Raw genomic sequence first — 16,708 nt, 5'->3', positions numbered from 1 at the left:
AGTGTGCCCACCATTTCTGTTTTTACTTAGCATCACATGATCAGCTCCTTCATAGGTTGCTTATCGTATTGTCCAAACCCTGACCGCTGGGTGGTTTAGGGGCTAAACAACCCAGTAGTTAACCCATGGTTTGTTGTAAATCAGTTTAAGGCTTTTTTCATAGTGAAGCCTGGTAGTGTTGGATGAATGGCTATCTCAGGATCCCATCTTTACCCTACCACAAAGCCCAGTGATTGGAGAGCCCATGGTAAAATGTGCCCTAAAATTAGAAGGTAGACCCATCAGCCGTTCAACACCCATCCCCCCATCAGTGCTTAGAGAAGCAAAAGATGCTGATTTTGGAGACATGAGGGGTGTCTCTGCGACAACAGAAGGAGAAGCCAATGGTGGCGTACCTGGATTTTTCAAGGAGCTGGCTTTGGTCCGTGCAGAGCTCCATGAACGAGTGCACCTCATCATTCTAAGTCCCTTCACAGGAACATATTTCCAGGTGAGGGGATTGGAGTGAACATCATCAGACTAGCAGGGGCTGATCAACCAATGCCAGAGGCTTCCCCTGCCTCTAATGGGAGAGGCTTCCCCATCCTTCCTTACAGCTGACAAAGCTGCAAACAATTGAAGCTTTGCATTAATTACTCCCTTAATTCTTCGACAGAGGGCATCACAGCCTTTAGGAGAGTTAACCCTTTGAATACCTGAAGCACCATGGCTCCTACCAGCCCCCTTTCTAATCCCCTTTCTCCTTTCCCCTGAAGCTCCCGATGCTGCAAAGGATCGAAGCTGCGAATTAATTACTTCCGAAAAGCAAGGAAGCAAACATCAAAAACACACAGCTTTGACATTAAGGCTTCTAAGTGCATTATTTCGTTGCATGGGAATCTCAGTAACTTCTGGAGTGCGCATTTCAGGAACAAGCCTCATTGATCACAATGGGAGTTAATTCTGAGTAGACATGCATATGTTTGTGCTGGGAAAGATAGGGACAGGAAACTAGCCCCCTTTCTAACCCAATGCAGCACAGTGTCTAAGGTGGGAATTAGTTACTTCCAAACGGCAATAAACCAAACAACGGGAGGATCGCAGCTTTGAGACAGCACTTTTCAGCCTTTAGGAAATTAGTGCTTTAAAATGTGCTATTTCAATTGAGGGGGATCTCTGTAAATTCTGAGGTGCACATTCATGGGACAAGCCTCATTGGCCACAATGGGAGTTACTTCTGAGTAGACACTAATTGGTTTGTGCTGGGAAACACAGGGAAAGGAAACAACCTTTGACCGGGGTCATGGTGAAAGGCACACCCCGGGCAGGGCTAGCATACCCAAGGTAAATGGTTGGGGCACACAACAACTATACTTCAGAGAACCCGATTTAACAAAAAGAATCAGACTTAAGATCATCTCAGGAAATCCCGCAGGGTGGCTGTGGGATGGCCACAATATCATGTGCCCTGAATGACCTTGAAACGGAGCCAGCTCGCAGCAAATCGACTGTGGAGACACCTCCATGGTATCTGCCTTTCTAAAGCAGAAAGGCAGTTCTGAACACTTTGGAGGGAAGCCTGCTTCACTTTGGGAAGCACCAGAAATGTTCTGAAGCAGCCCAATTCTGCTTGAGCTTTGGGCTTCAGCCAAATCCTATGCACATCCCTACTAGGCAGCTACCCTTTCACTCCGCCATCAAAACACAATGCATTTGTGTCACTTGCTTCCACCGTTCACTTCTGTATGGCTCTACTCACAATATCAAGCTGTCCAGAAATTTGACCCTGCTCACTGCCTTTACCTCAGGCTCCAGCCCGACTGTATGGGCTTCTTTACATGGAGCGTTTATCCTGCTGTTGAGATTGCTCACTCATGGAAGTTTGCGGGCCCTTTAGTGAGGGCGTCTCCTGCACTAAACGACCTTTATTCCATTTTTAAATAGATTGGAGAGAATGAGTTATCAAATTATTCTGCTTGTGTTCCGCTTGAGTTCCCTTCATGATAAAGAAAAAGCCGCAAGAAGAGGAGCTAGATCAATGAAACATACGGAAGACTCAGCTAAAGGGGAGGAGGAGGGGAGAAGGGGAGGGTGTGTTTATTTTGACACACGAAGCGTGTGTCAAGGGAGTCCATTGTGATCCTGCATTTAAAACGGAAGAATGCCCCCTTTTAAATGTGAGATTTTAGGCTGGTGTAGAGATGCTCCATATCTTCTTGTTTAATTCTTTGCCTTCCTACCAGCAAGAGCTGTTCTGTTGTGCAAACTTGGTGCAGGATCCCTTGTTCTACTGAATTGGCAGGCTAATGCAGGCCACTTTAATTACTGCAGTTCCTCCTATTCCTAAAGGTCTATATTTGTATAATTTACTTTAATATTTTCAACCTTGGATTTTTAATTTTTTTCCAGCTTAACCTTGCATTCTATTTTATGCACATTTCCCAAACAGAGTATATATTCCATTGCGGAATAGCTCTTCTGAGAAATTAACATCAGGTTTATATCACAGAATTCCAGAACCACTGCCATGGGGTTAAGCAGAACTCACAATTTACATACTAAGAGTCATGCTGGGTCAGACCAATGGTCCGTATAGTTCAGCACAGTCTTTGGTGGGCCACTTAATGCAAGCTATTTTCCTACTCAGATATTATGGCTATGTAAGGAAAGCACATTTACACCAAAGATACATCATAACTAAATGATAATGGGTGACAAAACACACAGTGGCTGGGTTCACATGGTGAAACAACCCAGTTTCTTAACCCACAGTTTCTTTCCCACACACACCAACAACCGTGAGGTGTGTGGGAGCAAGCATGCTGGCTCCCAACCACTCAGCTGCTTCTGGTGTACTAAACAACCCAGGGAGGCTCCAACCCTGGGTTGTTCTCCATGATGCCCAAACTCAGAACTCTGGGTTGTTGAGAGAGAACCAACGCCATTATAACCCACTGTATTGAAAATGCAAAAGGAGGGGGGCTTAACCTTCACCCCTACCCCCTGCATTTTCCCTGATGAAAATCCCATGCCCTGAAGAGGCTATTTGTCCCAGAATGAAAGCTGCTATTTCCACCTATAGCAGCTTCCTTCCCAGGGGCAAACAGCAGCAGGTGGCAACTGTGGTCCTGATGAGGGTTCCCCATAGAGGCTATTTTTAATAAGATACACAGATGCTAGCATGCAACATCTCTCTCTTCCTGCTTTTCTTATCTATCTGTGTTATGGAGCAGACAAGAAAGAGAGAACCAGGAGTGTGTTTCCACACTATTGGCTTCACTTTGTTTGCAACTTTGTTGCGATGTTTCCCCAATCGCATCTTCTCCTTTTCCTGTTTCCCCAGCCCTTAAAAGACCGGGCTTATCTTTGGTGTAGCCTGGGGCTCCGTGCTGTTTCCGCTGAGCTCTAATTGAATTATTTTCTTGATGGCTGGGTGGAGTCTGGGCTGGGTCTGATTACCTCATCAGTGTTCCCGCCTCCTCGGCCATGTTTCCAGGACAACAGAAGGAGAAGCTAATGGAGGAGTACCAGATTTTTAAAAAGGAGTCAGCTTTGCTGTTAAGAGAGGCTTTCCCCGTCTCCCCCCCTTTCTCCTTTCGCCTGAAAGTCCAGATGCACCTGCATTTCAGGAGCAAGCCTCATTGAGCACAATGGGAGTTACTTCTGAGTAGACACACATATGCTTGTGTGAAAGTGGAAAACCAACCCCCATTTTAACCCAGAGGACCTCATTGACCACAGTGGTAGTTATTTCTGATGAGACACTAATGGGTTTGTTGTGGGAAAGAGAGTAGTAAACACAAAGACAGAAACCATACCCCATTGTAACCCGCAGGATATCTATAACGAAGCTGTGAAGTACTTTCTTCCTAAGGCAATTCATCGGAGCCTCTAGATCCCGCTTGGTTGCTTAATTGCACTTAAGGAATTGGGCTTTAATGTGTGCCATTTCAATTGAGGGGGAATCTCTGTAAGTTCTGATGTGGGCATTCAAAGGGAAGCCTCATTGACCGCAATGTGAGTTGCTTCTGAGGAGACGCTAATGGGTTTGTTGTGGGAAAGCGACTGAAACCAGCCCCCGTTTTAATGCACAGGATCTCTATATGGAAGCTGTGAAGGAGTTACATCCTCAGGCAATGGACTAGAGCCTTGAGATCGCACTTAGTCACATTTAAGGAATTGAGGGCTTTGATATGTGCTGTGTCAATTAAGGGGCTTCTCTGTGATTTCTGTGGTCATTGAGAGGGCAAGCCTCATTCAGCACAATGGGAGGAAACACCCCTTGACTGGGACATGGGCTGTGTTCCAGTGAGTATTTTCAATGATGTTTTAAAAGTTGGTCCCTCGGCATCCTGTTCCAAAACGGCGATGAAACCTCCAGAAAACAGGGAGGGAAAGGGTTGGGTCACTGAGGTCAGAGCAACACACCCACAAAGGCCAGGCTACATGCCCCATGGGCAGGACTATGATACCAAACCCAGTGCAGTTGTGGAAACAGGTCAGTAATGGAGCCGAAGTAAGCTGGAAAAGTCAGACTATAAGCAGTCTCAGAAGAAGCGTTTTTTCCGCGTTAAAATGCGGGGCTGGTGTTGAATGGTCACGATGTCATGGAAACACAGCGACCTCACTGTGCAGCCAGGTCAGAGTAAATCTCTGGTGGAAACATAGCCTAGGAATTTTAGCAACAAGCGGAACATAAATGTCTCCTCCTGGCTGATGTGTCCCTCCCTGTAATATTAAAGGAGAAAGAAGGAGGCATCTCAGCCACTCTCTCCCCATTCCAAGATATCTGGCCCATCTCCTTCCTGTGTTGGGTGCTTTCCCATTGGTGGGATACTGTGCATGCTTGTTTTACTCTGCATGCATGTTACTGTCTGAGAAACAAAATTTGTAACAACAGTGCTGGCAAGCATGGTTTTGAAGGAACTCCCTCCCCCACTTTAAATGTTTATTCAGAAACATGTTTGTTTTAATTCAACCCATGATAATAGCTTGAGTTTCTATCAGGTCTTGAATCAATTGACTTGAGCAATGAAGGAATTCTGAGTTATTTGTGCAGTTACTGGCAAAGCCTGTATTAGAATATAAATAAAACACTTCATTTTACTTTTATAAATTTTCTACATTTTTGCTTAAAGAGGGTGAAATAATTTCCCACCACTCATGAGCTTATAAAATCAATTCCATTGTCCCTCTTAGTTGTATAGCTTTAATGAGAAAACATACAATTGCCTATTATAATTTAAATAGTGTTTACACTCTATCATGTGCTTGAGATCTAAACCTAAACTATGTTTATGCTGTCATTGAAATACAGAGGACAGACTAATGTTGTTCAACTGAGGCTGAAACTACACAGTATAAGAAGCTAGGGGCTGCCACCAAAACCAGAAATTCCACGTTGAGTTTCCCCTCTGTAATGTGTAGTAATGTCATCCCCGCCCCCACCCCTGCTGTCATTACAGAGTGAATTTCTCTACCCATTTCACATCGCTGGTAGCCACCAGTGACAGTAGAAATTGCCAATGGAGAATTCCCTACCCCCACCCTGCAAGCAAATACCAGCTACAGCAAATACCAGCTACTGAGGATTTTCCTCAGGAGTACTACAGCAGGGGAAGAAAGGTTTCAGTTCCCCTTCCATGCCTGCCTGCTATGATCGAGATAATTATCATTCTCCCCTCCTCCAGGGCTCAAACATAGGAGAAAGGGTATACTTTACCAGAGCTCAGAGACCTGGGGGGTGGGGTGGAGGTGGGCTGTCTCAGCCTACAATCCCATTCCATGAGGAAAACAAATGAGGCTAAATTGTAGATCATGCTTGAGAACATCAATGGAAACTTATTTCCCTGTATTTCTGTACCTATTGTTGAAATCTTGTGAAGTTTACTGGAGTCGATCAGTAAGAATGTTAGAGCAAAACAAGCAACATTCTGAAGAGTGGGTTGCTGGCCCAGGCCCTTCCCTAGAACAGAGAGCATGTGCTTGTGCAGTTAAAACTAGGACTTGCTGTTTGAGAGAAGACAGATTCATGCTTCCCTGTGTGACGTGCTCTCTCAAGAACTACCTGTCCCATAGTTCCTTGGGCATAGGCAGAAGAGAGGGAGAGCTGAAGGGAGGGACAAAGCACCATAATAATCAGGGATACTGAGAGCTGGTGCTGCTGCCAAGGAAAATGTTACAAAATAGTCAGCAAGTTTTATAGGACTCTTTCTCAGGCTAGATGTTATATTAAACAAAAATAGCCAAAAAAGAAAAGGGGGAGGTATTTGGGAGCATGGTAGAAAAGTGCCAGTGTGGGTCATGGTGTAATTTTTAGATTGTATATATAGAATGGAATCGTAGTATTGTGTGGGAGGCGACCCATTTTACAAGTTTGTACAGGCCTCCCCAAAAGGATGCTTGGGCCCAGCTGATTTTTTTTAAAACCCTGCACGTTACATGAAAATGTGTAGTTTGGCCCATGGATAAGAAAGGCAGGAAGGATAGCTAGCACACCCATGCTGCTATGACCCACTTTTGTTGCTAAATTTCCTCAGGACATGCTTGTCTAAACTAGCACTCTTTGCTTCCACATCTCTCCAAAGCAGAGTTCCCCAACCTGGCAGTTGTCGCATGTGTTGGACGCATCTGGAGAACACCAGGTTGGGGAAGGCTGCTCTTAAGTTTCCTAGTGCTCAGCAAGGTTTCATGTTGTTGTTACTGAATGAAACTCTTTGAACCTCTAATTGTTTAAAAATAACAGGTCACTCCACTTTATCAGTTTATCTCTGTCCAAGCAGCTTTCTATGTATCTGCTTATCCAGGAGAACAAGCAAACCAGGAAGTTGGATCTAGCTGATTCACATGGTCAGGTTCCCTTAATCACAAGCATGTGTTTGTTTGTTTATTGCATTTATATCCCGCCTTTTTCCTCTTGCAAGGAACTCAAGGCGGCATACATTATCCTTCTCCTCTCCATTGTATCCTCACAACAACAACCCTGTGAGGTAGGTTGGGCTGAGAGTCTGTGACTGGCCCAAAGTCACCCAGTGAGCTTCCATGGTCGAGTGGGGACAAGAACCCGGATCTCCCGGCTCCCAGTCCAACACTCTAGCCACTACACCACATTGGCTCTCCAGTGCAGAAACATTGGGGTGAACCAGGCTATACAAGGATAAAGCCAATTCCCTGATCACGGCAACCTCTGCCAGTTGTACTCTGATGCAGCTTGGTCTATTTTAGCATTTTCCAACACAATTATAGACACATGTATGGCTGAGAAAGTTCTAGCCCTGCTGACTTGTTGCCCCCAGGTGTATGCTTAATTTCATACTTCATACTTCCACAGAAGTATGGGGTAGGGCCAAAATCTTGCTCCACCCTCCTTGCATTCACTATACAGATGGAAAGAATGGATGAAAGGGGTTAGGGCTGCAGCTGTTTGCATGTAGGACTCTGGTCAGCAACTAGTTTTATGACAAGGCTGCTTTGAGGAGGGGGTGGGCTAAGCACCCTTCCACATCTGACAGTGTGGCTTGTGAGACAGTTCTGCTACTACAACCAACAGTTTTTCCGCACCTTTGTCTTTCCTATGGGTTACCCACTGGGAAGAGAGGCAATTGATACCTGACAAAGGGTCAGATTTGGCCCTGGGGTCTCCAGTTGATGAACTCTAATGTAAGGTAAGCTGCCTGTGCAGACCAATCTGAGGTCTCTACCATAACAAGGCACCAACCAACGAAGGTAGTCATCAGCTGTTAGTTTAACAAGAAGTGTTGAGCTACTCCTATTGGAGTTTGCTCATCCTTTAAGATCTGTAGGGGAGGCTCTCCTCCTTTGTGTCCCATCACTGGTGGAAGTGCAACTGCCTGGGATGCAGGAGAGAGCCTTTTAGTGGCCATGGCTTGGAATTCCACACTTAGAGAGGTTCATTTGGCCCCTTTTTTGGCCTCTCATAGTCTGGCCAAGACCTTTCTTTTTTTGACAAGCATTTGGCTTGTTGGGCTCAAGAGGGGGTTGTTGTTTTAATTAACTGTCCCCTGTTTTTAAGGCTGTGTTATCTGTTACAGCCTGTCTCTGATATGACATGTTTTGTTTTTATTTTTTTATGTTTGTTTTGTATTGGGAGACAGGGTTATGTTTCATATGTTGTAAGATGCTCTGAGCACTGTTTTAGTGCTGTAACAGATATAAACAATAATGGTGGATATTAACTCACATTATGAGAGCCAGTGTAGTGTAGTGGTGAGAGTGACGGACTGGGAGCCGGGAGATCCGGGTTCTAGTCCCCACTTGGCCATGGAAGCTCACTGGGTGACTTTGGGCCAGTCACAGACTCTCAGCCCAACCTACCTCACAGGGTTGTTGTTGTGAGGATACAACGGTGAGGAGGAGGATAATGTAAGCCGCCTTGAGTTCCTTGCGAGAGGGAGAAAGGCGGGGTATAAATGCAATAAATAAATAAATAAATAAATTATCCTAAAAATATAAGAACTAAATATGTTGAGTGCAGTCAGCTATAGTATGGAGTTGGGTTTCCGTGAAATCTTGCATGAAATCTCATGTGGTTTCTACAAAAATTTGATCCTGCATGGATTATGTTCATGTCATAACATTTTGTGGGTCCATTTTTAAACAAATATTTGTTCTAAGAAAGTAAGATTAGCTAGTCTGTGTCATTCTGTATTGTGAAACAAGTAACCCTGGCACAGATCACATACATTTTCCCACCGATACCAGTTAAAATTATACAACAAAATACATTCTGAATTGAATTTTCTTGAATTCCCTGTTGGTTTCTACTGCTCATGCTAATGATCACTACAGAGCATTATCTCCTAGAAAGCCCATTTGATGCACACCCCAGTCATTATTACTATCTGTTGACGCAAAAAGGTTGGCCCATACTATCTAATGGAAGGGCCATGGCTATCTGGTAGATCCTTATATCTACATGCAAAAGAGCCTAGGTTCAATCCAGACATCACCAGATAGGGCTGGTGAAGCCCTGCCTGAAACCTTAGAGAGCCACTGCCAATCAGTGTGTAGACAATAGTGAGCTAGATGGACCAATGGTCTGACTCAGTATAAGGCAGCTTTCTATGTTCCTAGTATACAGCACTGCTGAAATATTCAAAACTGCAAGGAGCTCTTTGGTTCACTTTACACTAGGGATGTCACTGCACTACACTACACTCTGCCACCATTGTGTCTGCACAGAGTTGCCCAATGGAGCTTTTTTGGGTGGTTAAAGGCCTATTATACTCTGACCCACAAGAAAATGTGGACCGCTCAACAGCCCACTGTGACCAATTTGTGTGACACTTCATGGATAAAATTGATTGTATTGTACCAACTTAGATGCCATAGTTGATACAGTCCAGTGGATGTAGCCTTGGCCACTGCTTGTCCAGCTACAGTGGATACTTCTGAATTTGTACAGCCTGAGGATGTGGACAGGATCCTTGGGGAGGTGAGGCCTACCGTGTGCTGGACCTTTATCCTTCTTGCCTTAAAAAAGCGGTGGGCCGGCGGGGGATGCGGCAGGGACTGGCTGCGTAAGTAAGGGTAGTGGTGAACACCTCTTTCTGGCAAAGTGCGATTCCATCTCGCCCAAAGGAGGAGGTGGTAAGGCCTCTGATCAAAAAACCATTCCTGAACCCCACTGTATTGGATAATTTCCAGCCAGTCTCCAATATTTACTTCTTGGGCAAGGTGCTAGAGCATGCGGTGACTTCTTGGCTCAGGGGTTTCTGCATGAGGCAGATTATCTAGATCTAATTCAATGTGGTTTCAGGCCTGGTTACTGGACTAAGACTGCTTTGGTTGCCTTGGTGGATGATCTATGCTGAGAACTGGACGGGGGAGTGTGTCCCTGTTGGTTCTGCTGGACCTCTTGGCAGCTTTCAAAACCACCGATCATAGTATCCTTCTCAGGCTTCAGTCTGGGATAGGGCTTGGAGGCACTTTTTACATTAGCTCTGGTCCTTCTTGGAAGAGCAATCTCAGAAGGTAGTGCTGGGGGATTCCTGTTTGACGCCATGGCTCTTAGCCTGTGGTGTCCCTAAGGGTTGCAACTTGTCCCCCGTGCTATTTAACACATACATGAAACTGCTGGGAGAGGTTGCCTGGAGTTGTGGGGTTCTTGCCAACATTATGTTAGAACCCCCAGCTCTCTCCATCTAAATCCCAGGAAGCTGTTCTGGTTCTAAATCAGTGTCTGATGTTCATGATCAACTGGATGAGGGTGGATAAATTGGAGCTTAATCGAGACAAGGCAGAGGTGCTCCTGGTTAGTCGAAAGTCAGATGAGGGAATAGGGATTCAACCTGCGCTGGATGGTGTTACACTCCCCCTAAAGACTCAGGTTCGCAGTTTGGCTATACTCCTGGATTCATGCCTAAACTTGGATGCCCAGGTTTCAGTAGTGGTCAGGAGTGCATTTGCACAGCTGAGACTAGTGTGCCAGTTGAGCCAATTCTGAGAGATGTCTGATCTGGCCATGGTCACACATACCTTAGTTACATTCCACTTCAACTATTGTAATGCCTTCTATGGGTGTTTCTATATTAAGCAAACCCCTCCCCCCGTTGCAAAAATCCACATCCTTTCTGGAACTTCCTGCTTTCGGTTTCTTTGCTGGACTAGGAAGGGCTCCTTCACATGGCGGACATGTGTTTTAAATTGAGGGAGTGCCTCCCTCCCTCCCTGGCATGTGTGCAAAGGAGCACGGGGGTGGGGTGGGGGGTTCTTGTTTCCATAGCTTAACTTCTGCTATACTCTTTTCTCTCAGCCCCCAGGAAATCTGACTTACTTCTGAGTAGACATAAAATGTAACCTTGTGCAATAAGTCTGCAACCCTTGGCACACTTACATGGGTGTAAACCCCATTGAACTCAATGGGACTTACTTCTGAGTAGATATAAGATCACCCTGTAAGTCTGCAACCCTCAACACACTTACTTGGGAGTAAGCCCCATTGAACTTAATGGGGTGCTCTGAATCAACGGAGGACATTGCTTCTGAGCTTGGTGGGGGACCAGATGTGTCTCCCTTCATTGCAGGGAGGCATTTTACCTTCTTCTCCCTCCAAATGAGAGATGTGCTGAAGCATTTACATGGAAGACACCTGGGAATCGAAAGTCCTTCCTCAGCAAGACTCGAGCAGAGGCAGGAGTTGCAGTCAACAGGCAACGCTTACCTGTGCCTGTCAAATCTGCTCCTGCAGGCTCTGCTCCCATCCTCAATGTCTCCCATCCTCAATGCCTTTGTCATCCTGACTGCATGTGCCCCCAGCAACTGAAAACAAACGCCCACAGCAGGTGGACAGAGCAGTTTCTTCCACTATTGGAGAATTTCACGGGGAGGTCATGCCACTCCTGTTCTGTGGGCTGGAAAAAAATACCACATTTATTGCGTTTGGGGAAAACACAGGATAGGCTGGGGCAAATTGCAGGAGACACCCTGGAGGGTAATGGCATCATCTAAAGAGCCCCCAAACTTCTGTGACAGAGCCATCTCAATAGCAGGATAAAAGCTCCATGTGATGAACCCCTATGTGGGGCTGCCTCTGAAAACTATTTGGAAACTGCGGCAGGTCCAGAATGCTGCAGCCAGACTGTTGAACCAGGACCAGTTACAGGGAGCACACAACTCCCTTGTTACAACAGCTTCACTGACTACCAGTCTGTTTCCAGACACAATTCAAAATGTTCATTATGACCTATAAAACCATATACGTCTCAGGACTGGACTATCTGAAAGACTGCCTTCTCCATACCAGTCTACCTGTGTTTTAGGACCTTCAGGGATGGCCCTTCTCTTGGTTCCACTGCTATTGGAGGCACATCTGGTGGGGATGCGAGAGGGCCTTCTTGATGGCTACTCCCAGGCTCTGGAACTCCCTGCCAAGAAAGGTTAGGTTGATCCCCTCTCTGCTTTCCTTCTGACAGCTGGCAAAGACATTTCTATTCAGGCAGGCCTTTGGCATGTAAGCTGAATGGGTTGCTGTTTGGGTCAGTTTTTTTTAAAGTGTAGATATGCCCTCAAGCAACTGTGTCCCCCAGTATACTATGCTGCACTTGTTTTTAAGCCACAAAAAAGCATGGGAGATTGGGTTATTTCTATGGGATGGCACAGTAACTGAAAGTGTGGAACTGGAGGAGGAAGAGCAGGCAGAGGCTGGAATGAGGGGCACTCTGGCACAGTGCATCCCAAGCATCCTGAAGAGCAAAGTCCATGGGCGAGCTCCAGTTCCTGCCACCAGACACCACACCACGACAGAGAGACCTCTGTTGTCCTTGCCCTGGCCACCCTGCTGTCCAGGCTGCTGCTTAGCTGAGTCCTAGAAAGCCTGGACATACTGCACTTTCAATGGTACAGTTGACCTTACGGGCAGGAACAGGAGGTTTGAGAAATTTCTAAGGAAGGATGCGTGATTCCCACAATTTTGTGCAAAAACAAAAAGGGGCACAATGTGGTACTGCCATAATAGAAGGCAGTATACCAAGAATCAATCAATCAATATTTCTTTCTTTTAAAAAGCAAGTTTCTAGCCCTGTAAACATTGGCTTGAAAGTGAATGGGCAACGCCTAGCAAAATCTCAGAAGCCAGGGAATAGCCAAATTTGGTTTTCAGTGGTCCAAGGGTAATGCTCCTTGACTCTTTCCATATCTAACAAAGGAAGTTAACAGCCCAAGCGTACGCATATATACTCAGAAGTCCTAATACGGGGCTTACTCTCTAGTAAGTGTGCATAGCATTGCTGCCTAAATTATAAAAATCAGCATATTTTTATAATTTATAGTTGTTGCAGAAGTCAGCTTTTTAAATTTGTTACAGGGTGCGGATTACCTTGGTGTACATTTGTTTTTAAAATACAGAGCACCAACAGTCCAGGTTAAAAGCATTCTTACTTTATGAAGGAAGCAGTATGTGTGTGTGCCTATATAGAGACAGACACTTAACCAGCTTCTGCTGTTGAGCCACTTCTGATTCTCCTCCAGGACTCCCAAACCAGCCACAGAGCCTTTGTCTTTATCTATTCTACCCTTCCTTCATACCTGTTAGGGAACTTAGCCATCTACTGGGCAGGTGCCCATGGATCTATCTACTTCCCTGAGTTTCACGGCTATGGTTAAGAAGTTAATGAGCTGACAGCCCCACTCCCTCCAGCTACAAACTGCCATTGCTGAGACCACCAGAGGGAGAAGCAGCAGCCCTTCCATTGTGCTTAGATCTACTCCATGACCTGCTAAATTGCTACCTAGTGCCTGAATTTGCTTTTTTCCTCCTCCAATCTCTTTGCCATTTGTGTCCTGTCTTTAGACTATAAACCTGAGGGCAGAGACTCTTATTACTGATATTTGTAAGCTGCCCTAGGAACCTTTTTCTGGCCAGTGGGGTTAAAATGTTTAAATAAATAAAATACATTAAAGTGATGCTTGGGTAATCTGAGGGTGGAGTAACATACTTCCTGTGATGCTCATCCAGACTACATGAAAGACATCACAGGAAATTAGCAGCTCTTTTACGAGACATTCACCATCAAATGAACACCAATCCATAAACATTAGGACAAAACCTAGAGGGTAATTTTTTTTTCTGGGTTATTTCACTAGAAATTTTAAAACCCAACGATACAATCCTATTTTTAACATACATTTTTCAGTTCTTGTGCATTTAAACTAAACATGGATGCAGCATTTAAAATTTTTAGTACCTGTAAATCTTGTTCCTTTTGAAACCAAATTAATGATTTCTTCATATTTGCATACAATCCTCAAGATTAGTTACCTATGCAATAGGAGCTAACAGACTAAATATATGTGGCAGCAGGGTTATAAAATTAGGAAACCCCATTCTCATATTGAAAACAAATGTGTGTAGCTTTACATTTAGAAAAAAAATGTGTTATAGCTAGCTTTTGAGCAATGCCATTCCAGTGCTAGTCACTACAGCACATGTAAGAAGTCCTAAGGATTTCAAATGGGTTTTCTTCCAATTAAGTGTGCTTCTTTGTAGCCTTAATAACAAAACATTTTACATAAAAAACAGTATGATAAGAAACACCTGGCCTGTAATCCTATGGTCACTTAACTGGGAAGAAGTCTCATTTAACTCACTGGAATGTTGGGGTAAATGTGCATGTGATTAGGCTGTCATGTGTCTGTGAAACTGCAGGTCTTGGGAGACTGGAGACTTATCTCTTGGACAAGATCACTGAACATCTGAGCGAATACATTAGTCCTATCTATTATCCAGCTTATATGGATGCATGCATTCGCTCAGAACGAAGGATACATACATTGTGGTTTTATTTGATGGGACTTACTCTCAAGACAATGTGCATAAGACTGCACTACATAAGATGGTGCAACTCTATGTAGCCAGGTGCACATGGTGAGCAACACATTCCTATGGGTATAACAAAGATTTATTGAAGCAATTCCAGAGTTCTCAAAGCACTTAAAGATTATTTTCTCCAGTGATTAGCTAAATAAAATCCAGAAAGAAAACATAACAAACACCAATGCTTTTGTTTTGACAAAACTTGGCTAATGCCAAGTCGGTTGAAAAGTCAGATAATTTAATGATGCATTATTTAAATATCAAAAAAACATCCCGAGGAGTTAAAAATATCGGAAGCCTGTTATGTCTCTCAACTCTTGACCTCTGTATGAGGTCATAAGAACATAAGACGAGCCATGCTGGATCAGACCAAGGGTCCATCTAGTCCAGCATTCTGTTCACACAATGGCCAACCAGCTGTCAATCAGGAACCCACAAGCAGGGCATGAGGGCAACAGCACCATCCCGCCCATGTTCCCCAGGAACTGGTGCACATAGGCTCACTGCCTTTGGTACTGGAGGTAGCAGAGCCATCAAGACTAATAGCCATTGATAGCCTTTTCCTCTAGGAATTTGTCAAACCCCCTTTTAAAGCCATCCAAACTGGTGGCCATCATGACTTCCTGTGGTAGTGAATTCCATAGTTTAACTATGCTGTGTGAAGAAGTACTTCCTTTTATCTGTCCTGAATCTCCAACCAGCCAGCTTCATAGGATGACCCTGGGTCCCACCAATCAACTTCACAGGATGACTGCAGTCATGCAATTGGCAGCCACTGAACAGGTGTTGCTGTCCCCATTTCTCTGTCATTCAGGTGGTATGGGTTGCTCCTACTCTTTGCCTAGCAGTTCAGGCAGAATCTCCCACCAATTAGCTTCATAGGATGACCCAGGGTTCTATTTTGAGAGAGGGAGAAAAATGTCTCCCTATCCACATTCTCCACACCATGCATAATTTTGTAGACCGCTATCGTGTCTCCCCTTACCTTCCTTTTTTTCCAAGCTAAACAATTCCAGCTGTTGCAACCTTCTCTCATAGGGCAGATGCTCAAGCCCCTTGATCATTTCAGTTGTCCTTTTCTGCACCTTTTCCAGCTCTGCAATATCTTTTTTTTAGGTGTGGTGACCAGAACTGTACACAGTATTCCAAGTGTGCTCATAGCATAGATTTGTATAGGGGCAATATGATGTTGGCAGTTTTATTTTCAATGCCATTTCTAATTATGCCTAACATGGAGTTTGCCTTTTTTTTACAGCAGCTGCACACTGGGTTAACATCTTGAGCTGTCCGCCATAACCCCAAAATCTCTTTCCTGGTCAGTCACCGCTAGCTCTGATCCCATCAGGCTATACTTGAAGTTGAGATTTTTTGCCCCAAAGTGCATCACTTTGCACTTGCTTACGTTGAACCGCATTTGCCATTTAGATGCCCATTCTCCCAGTTTTGAGAGACCCTTTTGGGGAGCTCTTCATAATCCCTTTTTAACTACCCTAAATAATTTGGTGTCATCCACAAACTTGGCCACTTCACTGCTCACTCCAAATTCCAAATCATTTATGATATGTCAGAAGCCTTCTAAATAGAACAAAATCAAGCCAAAAATATCCTTGAAATAAAAGACAGCACTTTCTCTAACTAAATGATATGATAGTGCTGGACAAGGCCCTTGGAGGTCATATAGTTTCTGAATTCTTCCATCATTGATCCAAAGAGCATGATGGTGCTAGGGTATTGAATTTCTAAAACAATGGGCTGTATCCAACAGTTATTCTGCTTCACAATGCTTCTACCACTTGCAGAAAACCCGTTTTCATCAGTGGGTGTCAAATCAAATATTTTCATTCCCCTTGCACAAGCCATTAGCCATCCACAGACTTAAGATGGTTAGGAAACACTGCTGAAGTGGATAACCAGAGAACCAAGTAAAGTATCTTGTAAAGAAAGGCTGAATCTTTGATGGCAGGGAGGAGGGGTTTCTATGTGATTTGTGGCTTTGAAACTACCTTCCTGATAACCAGGTTTTGCCTCACTTTGAGCAGCATGCGGATGCCGAATTTTGGACTTGGACACTGGCCTTTTCTGTGCCGGTGTATGTGTGACTATAAGTGTATTTGCCTACTGATGGAAGAAACCATAGCCGTTCTGACACCCAAAGCTGTATATCCTCTTCACATGTGCCTATATTTATTAGGTACAGCATCTGTTTTATGAATCTTTATGCTAATGCAGGTCCAATGTGTGTCCCACACTGATAGAGCATCATCCCTATGCATCAACTGGGGTTCCTCTCTGTTGTGAAGTAGGAGGGGAGGCCGCCTCTTTATCTTTCTTGCCGAAAGCAACCCCTTCCGTGGAGGGGAAGCTCTTCTGACGATCAGGCAAATGAAAATGGCAGAA

The sequence above is a fragment of the Heloderma suspectum genome, chromosome 3 (genome assembly GCF_057233095.1).
Source record: "Heloderma suspectum isolate Gila_16-S chromosome 3, 16-S_ref, whole genome shotgun sequence".
In the NCBI taxonomy this organism is placed as follows: Eukaryota; Metazoa; Chordata; class Lepidosauria; order Squamata; family Helodermatidae; genus Heloderma; species Heloderma suspectum.
The sequence above is the reverse complement of the archived record's forward strand: the minus strand, read 5'-3'. Positions refer to the sequence as shown.